Here is a 14,369-nt window from a genome sequence, read left to right on the forward strand (position 1 = left end):
CCTAAATTGATTATGGGCACAGTTGAACACCCCCCTTCTTCACGGCACTCCAATATGAGCCAAAACATTAGTGACAGGGGGCAGTATTCGGAAATTCGGATGAATGACGTGCCCAAATTAAACTTCAATTTGCCGCCCTGCTATTTCACTGGCTGTACTAGCGTCCCACATAGCCCATACTAGTTAATATCCCCCCATCATTTATGCCTTCTCTCTGTTTCTCCAGGGTTAGTATCTCTTCCACCCATATAAATCATTTCAGCTGCTGTAAGGAGATATTTATGGATGTGTGCCTCTGTGTGTCTGGATGTGGCTCAGGGTAGGGGTAACAAGAGGGAGAATAAGAGAAATCCACTGGGTTTTCTTTAATGAGCTCCTTACCGTTAAGAGTTAAGAGACATGACCAATCTGGTCTAGTCTCAGGGAGGAGAGAGGGGGATACACACTTCTCATAGTTACAAAACATTAAGTGTCATATGAACGGTCCTCTCTCTCTCTCTCTCTCTCTCTCTCTCGTCACCTCGTCTATGATATTAATACTCCCTCCATTGATGTGAATAGAAATGCAGGTAGAAATCATTGCGTTATAGAGCTGGTGAATAATCTTCCGAACAATACTTTCTGGAGAAAACGTCAGTGTATTACATTTTGTTTGGGTTTGCAAAAATGTAAGTCACTGGTGAAAGCAGACTGTATTTGACTATTAACTGTCAAGTGTCAGTTGTGCAGAGGTGAGGACGGAGTCAGGCGCAGGACACAGAGGTGAGGACGGAGTCAGGCGCAGGACACAGAGGTGAGGACGGAGTCAGGCGCAGGACACAGAGGTGAGGACGGAGTCAGGCGCAGGACACAGAGGTGAGGACGGAGTCAGGCGCAGGACACAGAGGTGAGGACGGAGTCAGGCGCAGGACACAGAGGTGAGGACGGAGTCAGGCGCAGGACACAGAGGTGAGGACGGAGTCAGGCGCAGGACACAGAGGTGAGGACGGAGTCAGGCGCAGGACACAGAGGTGAGGACGGAGTCAGGCGCAGGACACAGAGGTGAGGACGGAGTCAGGCGCAGGACACAGAGGTGAGGACGGAGTCAGGCGCAGGACACAGAGGTGAGGACGGAGTCAGGCGCAGGACACAGAGGTGAGGACGGAGTCAGGCGCAGGACACAGAGGTGAGGACGGAGTCAGGCGCAGGACACAGAGGTGAGTAAAATAACGTACTTTACTTGGAAAAATAATCAGCCAATAAATCCACGCAGGGATAACAAACCCTAACACAAAAGACTAACACAAAAAACAGAAATCAATCACGCACAAAACATCAAGAGAACCAGAGGGTTAAATAGGGAAATAATAATAACGTAATGGGAACCAGGTGTGAACAATCAAGACATAACAAATGGAAAAAGAAACGTTGATCGGTGGCAGCTAGAAAGCCGGCGACGACGATCGCCGAACGCCGCCCGAACAAGGAGAGGCACCAACTTCGGCGGAAGTCGTGACAATTAACATTTTCATCAACTGAGTAGGTTTATGCTTTATGGCCCTAACTTTGACGGAATGATATTTTTAAATCTCTGTTTACATGATTATGTCTATTTTGCTTAAACTGTATACTGTGAAGGAACAAGATATTTACCAAACACTGTATTTTCAAATGACTCAAAACTGTAGCTAAGCCACCATATGCTATGAGCATGGCTGTCGATCTGATTCATTCTCAAATGGCTGTTTTAGATGGCACAGCACATAGTTGTGAATGCTACCTATACTGTAAGTTGCTTTTGTCTGTCAAAACTTAAGGTCTGTTGAAAAACGGACTGTCAAAGTCTAGCCACGTCAGGCATTAAATAATTCTGACAGCTTGATTATATCAGCAGTTGTCTTTATTCAACAGTATATCTCACAGTGGTAGTGAGATGCTCCTATTCCAATCAGAGAAAGAAGTGGAGACATGGGGTTCAATCAAGAGTACCGATAACACTTCACAGTTGACTAGCAGCCATTTCCAGCCCTTTTCTTGGTGTTTTTCAGGTTGTCAATGTTGTTGTTGTTTTTTCCCCACATCACACGAAAGGCAAACCTGGCTACAATCATCGCACTGTTTCGACACAGAGGCTACACCCGCGACGTTTAGAGACCCGCCAGCGCCTACCTGGCGTATAAAGCGGTGTGATGTTTTAGTCGATCCACCATGCTACCTGCGCTTTCCCAAGCCGTCCACACTTTCTTATCAGCTGTTTTTATTTTTTTATTTTACCTTTTTTTAACGAGGCAAGTCAGTTAAGGACATATTCTTATTTTCAAGGACGCCCTAGGAACAGTGGGTTAACTGCCTTGTTCAGGGGCAGAACGACAGATTTTGACTTTGTCAGCTCAGGGATTCGATCTTGCGGTTACTAGTCCAATGCTCTAACCACTAGACTACCTGCCGCCCACTAGCTTTAGAGTGCTACTGTGGCTTTTGTCACATCACATCGCTGGGATCTGGTTAGGTAGGTATCGACCACTCTGTGTCCAATACCACCAGCCTTACTGTTATGCCCAGATGAGGTCAAACCTCACAGTGAGAACAACACTCTAGAGATTAACATGTAGATCCTTCACTCTTGTAACAAAGTGACTGAGCTGACCTGAGCTTGACCCGGATGTCATTTGAAGCAGGGTGAGGGGGAGAGGTCAGGTCACGGCAATACACTTCTTTTGACCAGCACCCTCTATCACCCACACCTGGCCAGAACAGAGCTGAAAACCAGGAATGATCTCTCTTGATGTGGAATACAAGTGAGAGAGACGTGGCTGCGGATGATGCTGCCTGAGCTGAGCCTTGCAGGGTGCCAGCAGGGATAGTGTTAACAGAGATAGTGTTAACAGGGATAGTGTTAACAGGGATAGTGTTAACAGGGATAGTGTTAACAGGGATAGTGTTAACAGAGATAGTGTTAACAGGGATAGTGTTAACAGGGATAGTGTTAACATGGATAGGGTTAACATGGATAGGGTTAACATGGATAGGGTTAACAAGGATTGGGTTAACATGGATAGTGTTAACAGGGATAGGGTTAACAGGGATAACAGGGATAGTGTTAACAGGGATAGTGTTAACAGAGATAGGGTTAACATGGATAGGGTTAACATGGATAGGGTTAACAGAGATAGGGTTAAAATGGATAGGGTTAACAGGGATATGGTTAACAGGGATAGTGTTAACAGGGATAGGGTTAACAGGGATAGTGTTAACAGGGATAGGGTTAAAATGGATAGGGTTAACAGAGATAGTGTTAACAGGGATAGTGTTAACAGGGATAGGATTAACGGGCATAGGGTTAACAGGGATAGGGTTAACAGGGATATGGTTAACAGGGATAGGGTTAAACAGGGATAGTGTTAACAGGGATAGGGTTAAAATGGATACTGTTAACAGGGATACTGTTAACAGGGATAGTGTTAACAGGGATAGGGTTAACAGGGATAGGGTTAACAAGGATAGTGTTAACATGGATAGTGTTAACAGGGATAGGGTTAAAATGGATACTGTTAACAGGGATAGTGTTAACAGGGATAGTGTTAACATGGATAGTGTTAACAGGGATATGGTTAACAGGGACAGTGTTAATATGGATAGTGTTAACAGGGATAGGGTTAACAAGGATAGTGTTAACAGGGATAGGGTTAACAGGGATAGTGTTAACAGGGATAGTGTTAACAGGGATAGTGTTAACAGGGATAGTGTTAAACGGGGATAGTGTTAAACAGGGATAGTGTTAACAGGGATATGGTTAACAGGGATAGTGTTAACAGGGATAGCGTCAACAGGGAAAGGGTTAACAGGGTTAACAGGGATAGTGTTAACAGGGATAGGGTTAACAGGGCTAGGGTTAACAGGGACAGTGTTAATAGGGATAGGGTTAACAGGGATAGTGTTAGGGTTAACAGGGATAGTGTTAACAGGGATAGGGTTAACAGGGATAGGGTTAACAGGGTTAACAGGGATAGGGTTAACAGGGGTAGTGTTAACAGGGATAGTGTTAGGGTTAACAGGGATAGGGTTAACAGGGATAGGGTTAACAGGGATATGGTTAACAGGGTTAACAGTGATAGGGTTAACAGGGACAACAGTGATAGGGTTAACAGGGATAGTGTTATCTATCACGTTTCAGTTAAGACCCAAATGCAGACTGTGTTGAAGTAACAATGTTTATTGCAGCAACAGGGGCAGGCAAATGACAGGTCAAGGCAGGCAGGGGTCGATAATCCAGAGTAGTGGCATGGTATGAAGAAAATGTAGTCTATTTCAGAAGAACAGAATAGCATACTCTGAGTTATCCTTATGTTAGGTCCTGATCTGGCTATGCCATATGGCTGTGGGCTACACTAGTTCATTTAGCATACAAGATTTGCTTAGAATTCCATGGCATTATTTTATATAATTTTATAGTATGAAGAACATAATTTAACATAGCTGAATAAAATAGAAAGGAGATTTTGTACAAATGTTTTCCGAGGGAGTGAACACATGCAGCTATTCTGTGTTGAGCAGTTAACAAAGAAACAGGTCCCCCTATATGCTTCATTTAGAGTTATTTATGTAACTTGAGTTGTGATACAAATATTTAATACATTCTAAGGCTGCATGATGCGACTCTAATGATGATTTGAAAAAAAACTGCATGAAAGGCATGCGTTCTGCTTTGTTTATTGCACAGGCTGTACACACTACATCAATCTCTCACTCAAGCAGTTGATAATGTCTCGAATTTCCCATCTGCATCCCCCTTTTTTGGCCGTAATGCCCCCCCCCCAAAAAAAAGAATCCATGCCTTTTGCGGCCAGTGGCCGTTGTGCTCTTGGGCTGAATATAATAATTATAATTCCCTTATCCAGGCTGCATGTAGAAGCACCTCTCACCCGCATGGCTCTCAGTCATGTGATCAGGTCTTTCTCACAGGCTACAAGTGAAGACAGACACATCGGGGACGCAACTACGCGCGTCTTTATCCAATTCCGAGGTGCATATTGATGATGTCCACATTTACATTTCATCAGCCAACAAGATGAGTAGGCCTAACGAACAGCAAAAGCACTAGCCTGTCAATCTATTATCCCCCATAGCACAAAAGTTGACCTATTCTGTGCGAGAAATAAATATTCCAAACAAAGTCTGGGACAGTTGTGGGATGCGATAGGTCCCAAATTAATACAACCACTAGCATAAAAAAAACAGTTTTAAGCAATGAGGCTGATGCAACAGATGAGAACATTTAGCTTACAATGTTGATAAACTATTAGGCTATTTCTTCACATTATAAGTACAGCAATGCACACACGGCAGTAGGCAATCAGCACGAATGTTCCATTAGCAGGAAAACACCATTCTCAAAAGTGACCACAAATGTGATAATGCATGTATTGCTTTTATTATAAAGGTGACTGCCTACATGACTCGTGTCCGCCGGTGTGGCAATAATACGGTCACCGTAACAGCCCTAGCGCTAGCTACAATCAATGAGGCATTGCTTAAGTTTACTACCGAACTAGCTAGTTGGGTAGCCAACGTTACCCCAACAAGACTGTGCCACAACTCAATTTTGATAATGTATCCTAGCTATATTCTTCCACAAAACATAGCTAGCTAGCTAAATAGACTCAAAGCAGGTTCAAAGCCAATGACAAACTTCGGGAATGTGTCGCACAGCTAGCTAGCTACCTTACAATGCATGCAATGGGCATAGAAAAACTAGCAAGTTAGGCTACTCAGTAGACCAAGCTACAGTAAGACAAGGCAGACAGATTTCAGACAGGACAAACATTGCATTGATGTCAGAGTCGGAGTATGTTCCACCGTTTGTCCGCTCATTACAGACCAAAGGGTCGGAGTATGTTCCAACGCTTGTCCACTCATTACAGACCAAAGGGTTGGAGTATGTTCCACCGCTTGTCCGCTCATTACAGACCAAAGGGTCGGAGTATGTTCCACCATTTGTCCGCTCATTACAGACCAAAGGGTCGGAGTATGTTCCACCGCTTGTCCGCTCATTACAGACCAAAGGGTTGGAGTATGTTCCACCGCTTGTCCACTCATTACAGACCAAAGGGTCGGAGTATGTTCCACCGCTTGTCCGCTCATTACAGACCAAAGGGTTGGAGTATGTTCCACCGCTTGTCCACTCATTACAGACCAAAGGGTCGGAGTATGTTCCACCGCTTGTCCGCTCATTACAGACCAAAGGGTCGGAGTATGTTCCACCGTTTGTCCGCTCATTACAGACCAAAGGGTCGGAGTATGTTCCACCGCTTGTCCCCTCATTACAGACTAAAGGGTCGGAGTATGTTCCACCGCTTGTCCACTCATTACAGACCAAAGGGTCGGAGTATGTTCCACCGCTTGTCCACTCATTACAGACCAAAGGGTCGGAGTATGTGAACTCATCCAGAGCAGTTCACACTCACACATGGTGTCTCAGCAGGGTTGTTAAGAGTAGCAGGGGACCAACACCTGCACTACACCACCAACCCAGCACTGAACTCAACATTGTTACATCCAACTAGGCACCTTTAACCAATTCAGTTCCCCATAATGGAGAGTTACCCATCTTTCTCACTAACAAGGCTGTGTGTTTTTTACGTGATATTTTACTTAAAATGATTTAGGCGATGGTAACAGATTGTCTATTACTACCTTATTAAATAATCACCTAATATTTATATTTGTATTAGGACTTATTGAATTATGTGTGACGAGTATGTATCCAACCCCCCCAGCCCCACTTCGACGATCTCTGCACCACCACTTACAAAGGTACAACAACTTTTAGGTTAACTTGGTCAGAAAACCCCCCATCACCAAGCCTGAGGATCCAGCCTTAGGCTCCATAGTAGCCCTCAATGTTCAGCCCATCCCCCCATGTTGTCTCCAGCCCTCATTAGTGAGTCTGGCTGGTGGTCTGTCTCCCTTAGCCTCATTCTGAGTGGCCATTAGCCTGTCCCTTATGGACCGTACAGTGCTCTTAATAACTCGCAGGTTGGCATTCATTGGGATGACTCATGTACTGGAGGCAGCTTTGTAGGGTAGTCTCTCGCTGGCACAGGCACAAAGCCTTAAAATGTGGTTTTAAACCTAACCCTAACCCTAAACCTAACCCTAGCTCCTAACTCTAACCCTAAACCTAACCCTAGCTCCTAACCCTAACCCTAAACCTAACCCTAGCTCCTAACTCTAACCCTAAACCTAACCCTAGCTCCTAACTCTAACCCTAAAACTAACCCTAGCTCCTAACTCTAACCCTAAAACTAACCCTAGCTCCTAACTCTAACCCTAAACCTAACCCTAGCTCCTAACTCTAACCCTAAACCTAACCCTAGCTCCTAACTCTAACCCTAAAACTAACCCTAGCTCCTAACTCTAACCCTAAACCTAACCCTAGCTCCTAACCCTAACCCTAAAACTAACCCTAGCTCCTAACTCTAACCCTAAACCTAACCCTAGCTCCTAACTCTAACCCTAAAACTAACCCTAGCTCCTAACTCTAACCCTAAAACTAACCCTAGCTCCTAACTCTAACTCTAAACCTAACCCTAGCTCCTAACTCTAACCCTAAAACTAACCCTAGCTCCTAACCCTAACCCTAAACCTAACCCTAGCTCCTAACTCTAACCCTAAAACTAACCCTAGCTCCTAACTCTAACCCTAAACCTAACCCTAGCTCCTAACTCTAACCCTAAACCTAACCCTAGCTCCTAACTCTAACCCTAAACCTAACCCTAGCTCCTAACCCTAAACCTAAAACTAACCCTAGCTCCTAACTCTAACCCTAAAACTAACCCTAGCTCCTAACTCTAACCCTAAAACTAACCCTAGTTCCTAACCCTAACCCTAAACCTAACCTTAGCTCCTAACTCTAACCCTAAAACTAACCCTAGCTCCTAACCCTAACCCTAAACCTAACCTTAGCTCCTAACTCTAACCCTAAAACTAACCCTAGCTCCTAACCCTAACCCTAAAACTAACCCTAGCTCCTAACCCTAACCCTAAACCTAACCCTAGCTCCTAACTCTAACCCTAAAACTAACCCTAGCTCCTAACTCTAACCCTAAAACTAACCCTAGCTCCTAACCCTAACCCTAAAACTAACCCTAGCTCCTAACCCTAACCCTAAACCTAACCCTAGCTCCTAACTCTAACCCTAAACCTAACCCTAGCTCCTAACTCTAACCCTAAACCTAACCCTAGCTCCTAACCCTAACCCTAAACCTAACCCTAGCTCCTAACTCTAACCCTAAAACTAACCCTAGCTCCTAACTCTAACCCTAAAACTAACCCTAGCTCCTAACCCTAACCCTAAAACTAACCCTAGCTCCTAACTCTAACCCTAAACCTAACCCTAGCTCCTAACCCTAACCCTAAACCTAACCCTAGCTCCTAACTCTAACCCTAAACCTAACCCTAGCTCCTAACCCTAACCCTAAAACTAACCCTAGCTCCTAACTCTAACCCTAAAACTAACCCTAGCTCCTAACCCTAGCTGAGCTAACCTTATACCTAACTCTAACCTTAAATTAAGACCAAGAAGCGATATATATATGGACGATATATTGCTCTTTGATCATTTGTCATTTGTTATTCTTATCTCTTACTTTTTTGTTTGTTGGTATTTTCTTAAAACGGCATTGTTGGTTAAGAGCTTGTAAGTAAGCATTTCACTGTAAGGTCTACACCTGTTGTATTCGGTGCATGTGACAAAAACAATTTTATTTGATTTTGATATGGACGATATATAGCCAATTTTGACTTTGCCACTGGCCCATCTAGTGGAAATCTCTCAGCTCTGCCTCCATGACAAGATTCATCCCAATAAACATCAACACCACTTAACCACGCCGCGTCTCTCCTTTCTGTCGCCTGTTGAACAGCCCGACTCAACACACAGTCACTGCATCATAGTGATGCTCACTCAAGCAGAAGGAGGTGTAGAATGAAGAGGTCTTCACAGGCCCGAGGATCAGAGCAGTCAGATCCGGTCCTAAACAGACATGATCATTTATTTTTTTAAAAGGGGGACCCGGACCCGAACGAACCCGAGAACAATCAGACCAAGACCTAACCCATACCCTAATGGGTCCGGTTCTAGACCAGGCCCGATTGAACATGAGTAACAAAAAATATATGTTTATCAGCCAAGTTGCTTTTCTGGTTAATGAATAGGTCTTTATATGTTGGCTAGGCCTTCTATAAGTCAATACATTATAAATGCTTATTAGCATAAAATCAATATGCTATATGCTATGCAGTCGTGGTTGGGTCCATTCGAGTCTATCAGCTCTAGTTGCATAGACTCGAAAGACCTGATGACAATCAAACAGGACCCGACCTGGACCCGAGTGAAAAGTTAGAATATTGGACTGTCTCGGGTATTCAGGTTCCAGTGGACCCGTGAAGACCTCTTGTAGCACGACAACCTACTACTGTAACGTACACAAAGGCAGCCATTGGCTTCTGGTTGATCGCAAGTTCAGGTGAGATGCGAAGGTAAACTGTGGCCAAAAGTCAACTGTTTTGTGTTTCTGTGCAGCACTGCAGTCGTGAAACACGGATGGATCAAGACAGGACATGTATCATTTATGTAATCGTTGAAATGTGTTCTGGACAAAAGTTTTGTTATTGTCGACATATTATGACAAGTTTTGTTATTGTCGACATATTATGACATTGTGTTACTCTGCAAAAATGTGGCCACTCTATTCTTAAGCTCGGCTCATGTTGCTCGTGTGCCATGCCAGCAACTTGAGGAAAATCTAATTCTAACAAGTATGTCATTTCTCAAATGTTACCGAAGTGCTTTTGACAAGGTTCAACTGGGAATGATCCACACTTTTGGACCGTCAACAAAAGAGTATTAGCATTGAAAATATTTGCGTAAGCTAATATTTTGCACATTTTCAATTTTAAAGGGTGATGTACATTGAACTTAAATAACATAGTCAGCTATACAGTAAACACAGTTCATGGTCGCAAATTACATTACAATACATAGTTTTTTAAATTTATTTCAGGCTTATCCACAAATTATATATAGCCAGTTTCTCATGGTACTATCAGAATTTACCTATTTGAAGCAGCATTTGTACATTTTATGTATATTTGGGGACATTATATACAATCCACAGTAGAGGTGTAGAGCAGTGCCCTGTCCAACCCAGGGTGAGGGGTGGTAGAGCAGTGCCCTGTCCAACCCAGGGTGTGGGGTGGTAGAGCAGTGCCCTGTCCAACCCAGGGTGAGGAGTGGTAGAGCAGTGCCCTGTCCAACCCTGTCCAACCCAGGGTGAGGGGTGGTAGAGCAGTGCCCTGTCCAACCCAGGGTGTGGGGTGGTAGAGCAGTGCCCTGTCCAACCCAGGGTGAGGGGTGGTAGAGCAGTGCCCTGTCCAACCCAGGGTGTGGGGTGGTAGAGCAGTGCCCTGTCCAACCCAGGGTGAGGGGTGGTAGAGCAGTGCCCTGTCCAACCCAGGGTGAGGAGTGGAAGAGCAGTGCCCTGTCCAACCCAGGGTGAGGAGTGGTAGAGCAGTGCCCTGTCCAACCCTGTCCAACCCAGGGTGAGGGGTGGTAGAGCAGTGCCCTGTCCAACCCAGGGTGAGGGGTGGTAGAGCAGTGCCCTGTCCAACCCAGGGTGAGGAGTGGTAGAGCAGTGCCCTGTCCAACCCTGTCCAACCCAGGGTGTGGGGTGGTAGAGCAGTGCCCTGTCCAACCCAGGGTGAGGGGTGGTAGAGCAGTGCCCTGTCCAACCCAGGGTGAGGGGTGGTAGAGCAGTGCCCTGTCCAACCCAGGGTGAGGGGTGGTAGAGCAGTGCCCTGTCCAACCCAGGGTGAGGGGTGGTAGAGCAGTGCCCTGTCCAACCCAGGGTGAGGGATGGTAGAGCAGTGCCCTGTCCAACCCAGGGTGAGGAGTGGTAGAGCAGTGCCCTGTCCAACCCAGGGTGAGGAGTGGTAGAGCAGTGCCCTGTCCAACCCAGGGTGAGGGGTGGTAGAGCAGTGCCCTGTCCAACCCAGGGTGAGGGGTGGTAGAGCAGTACCAGTTATTGTCCTCTGCTCTCTCTCTCTCTCTCTCTCTCTCTCTCTCTCTCTCTCCCCTGGTCCTCTCGTTCCCTCTGCCTACCACACACCACAGCCCGGGGACGCACCCATCCACACTCCTCTCTCCCTCACTCTCTCTCTCAGCAGCTCTTCCCTGAATAATGCATGTGTGCCAAAACTCACTCCATTCCTGCTGAGAAATCCCAGACACCTTGTGCCTCTCTCTCTCTCTCTCTCTCTCTCTCTCTCTCTCTCTCTCTCTCTCTCTCTCTCTCTCTCTCTCTCTCTCTCTCTCTCTCTCTCTCTCTCTCTCTCTCTCTCTCCCTCTCTCTCTCTCTCCCTCTCTCCCTCCCTCTCTTTCTTTCTTCCTTTTTCTCTTTCTTGCTCTTGTTCTGTACCCCCCTCTCTCTTGCTCTTCTTCTCCAAGGTGATCTGTGAGCAGAGCGAAGGCTCTCGAGTGCTGTGAGAGGCTGACTGCTCCGAGCACACTCCCCAGGCTCTCCGGGCGTTCCTCGCTCCCCCCGCCAGTACAATACAGAACTATACCGTAGCACACACCATACCACAGTGTCTAGGTTGCGACCTGCCTGCTTGACTGCCTGCCAAATTTTCTGAGGGAGAGAGAGAGAGAGAGAGAGAAAGAGAGGGCGGGCGATGGGTTAGGGAGATGGCTTGTGAGAACTAGAGGAAGCTATACTCCGAGGGACAGAGATCAAGAGATAGATAGGTACTTTGCCTCAGTTTCCTCACCTCTGTGATGACACCCATTGGACACGGCTTAACCCTGTCCTCCTCCTGCCTGTCATCAGCCTGCCTGTCCTTCTCCTGCCTGTCTTCCTCCTGCCTGAGATCAGTGGCCCCCCTGATGGCAGTCCAGGAGAACCCAGCCTCTCCGGCTCAGTTTTAGCAGCACAATGGATCATGTTCTTCAGGGGATAGTACAGCATGGACAATTCCGGCAATATCCGAAGCCTCAGCCAGGAGAAAGGTAAGAGGAGCCATTCACATTTTGTACTTCCGCACGGCCAAAAGTAGGCCAACGCGCGGCGAGAAGTTCCTTGTCCTTTGGAGGAGGGGTGGGCGGACAAAGCAGAGAGGAGTTGAATCGTTTGTCCAATGCTCCCTCTTTCTCATTCTCTCTTTCTCTCTCCTCGTGACAATTCAGATAGAATCCATTGATGTTCTGTTATTAATCACCTGTTATTTGTTTATTTGCTCATGCTCACTTTCTCTCATTTGTGGAAGACAATGAGCCAGTCTTTTTTTACACTCATATGAATATCTGGTGTGCATGCGCTTCATTTGGGAAACCACCGGATAAATCTTTTCAATGGGTTCCATTCTGAAATAGCAGGTGCATTTCATATTGATTGCCTCAGAGGACCGTAATCTCTCTTGGCCACAGTCCGGTTTCACTTCTGTGTGTGCTGGCAGGCTCGTGTACTTTATGAGATGGAGATAGGATGAGGACTGTGGATTTGGGACAGATTTGAGAGTGATGTTGCGCTCGTCGTGTCCAGACCCAGATCGATGGCTCTTTGAAATGTGTATCCTTTTGTTGTCCTGTCGTGCTGCTCCAGTTGTTCATTATAAATCGTGTGCAGTTTTGAAGATGTTGTCGCTAGTCTTGTTAAGTCACTATATCCCCTTAAAAGGTGATCACCTGGAAGGAAGTGCGCTACAGCGCTACACAAGTTTGCCAAAGTCACATTTCACCTACAATGAAAGAAAAAGGGATACACAATGGTAAGAGGGTAACAATGAAGTCGTCTATTTTTGACAACTCTGTCTCCAACAGGAGCTTGTCCTTCCCACACCCTCTCTTCCCTGCTCCCCCCCCCCCCCCCCCAGGTAACCATAGCATGGGTAATTAGTGGCAGCTCACCCTGGCACAGAGGAACCAGTACAGCGACGGTGGAGGCAGTAGCAGCAGCTGTGTGGGCCAACAGAGGCACATGGCACTAACACAGTGGAGCGCTAATCAGCTTTTCAACATTAAAGCAAAACGGAGCACTAATGCCAATGTTTCACATGTAAGAAGTGCCACAACGTGATGCAAGTGTTACTTTGCCCCTAAGCTGACTTTGAAACTGTGACGCTTGTGCTACGCTAGGGGAGGAGAATTTTTAAATTGCACACAGCGAGACAAGCTGTACAGGCGCGGACACAATGGGGTTCATAGCTAGTGGAACATTGCTAACAGATTGTACGTGCTAGCCCTCGAACTGGCAACGCAGCCAATTCTTTTCAAAATTGTACTTCTAGGAACCAATTAGCTGTTTGAAAGCTTTTTTGAGGGATGGGGGGTGTGAGCATGTGGGTCTGGACAGATGAGATGTAGTCAGTGTTGGTCATTAATATGTGTATGTTTGTAACTGGTGTAAAAACAAGCTCTTTGGATATTAAATAGTAGGCTTTGATAGAAAAGAGTAGGATTGTAAGCGTTTAGCTCCTACTTAAAGAACCTATATCCTATTTTCCTCCTACTTATTTCCTACTTATCTCCTACTAAAGGATGCTTGTTCTGGAATGTCTATTCAAACACTTGTTTTAGGAGAGTCACAGAAAAGGGATTTCTCTCGTCTGGCCACCTTTTTCTTGTGAACATAACATCTGACCGGTCGTTTTATAACCGTTCTATGGCCACTTACTCTGACATCACATATCGACCTCCAATCTTCTAGGCATATTGACAGACTGTTCGGCTGTTACTATTCGGCCTCCTTGTCGTACACGTGTTGCAACCCAAGCTCCACGTTTCACACCGGGGAAGATTAATGATAGTAAACTGTGTTTTAAACCATCCGTGTAACGTGCTGCTAGCATTGCCAGCGGGGATGTCATGCAGTTTGACAACATACTTCCATTGCTATCAATCTGAACGATTCTCCAAGGTGTTCATGTATTTTTCAATCCGTTTGATATGACTCAGGCAATATATGGGATTTTTTGACAGTTGTGATAGAGGTTTTAAAAGAGTACAGAGCCTTTTGGCATGAGTTGCTAGGCAACTCTAGGAGTGATACCTATATTTCATGTAACTACAGTCTGCAGGCATGGTACAGTAGACTGCTGTGTCTGACTGTCAAATGATATCTCAGTATCTGTAAGTTCATTAAATGAACGGCCATCTGGTTGTCTCAATGGCTGTCTCATTGAGTACAGTCTTGCTTTCTTTTGCCTGAGCTTCTAACCCTAACCCTCTCCTACAAATGGGAGGGAAGTTGCGCACCATCACCGCAACAGCACTAAAGGATTATTTCATGATTTCACTATTCCTTCTCTCTCTCGCGCTCTCTCGCACACCCTCT

The sequence above is a fragment of the Salmo trutta genome, chromosome 28 (genome assembly GCF_901001165.1).
Source record: "Salmo trutta chromosome 28, fSalTru1.1, whole genome shotgun sequence".
NCBI lineage: Eukaryota > Metazoa > Chordata > Actinopteri > Salmoniformes > Salmonidae > Salmo > Salmo trutta.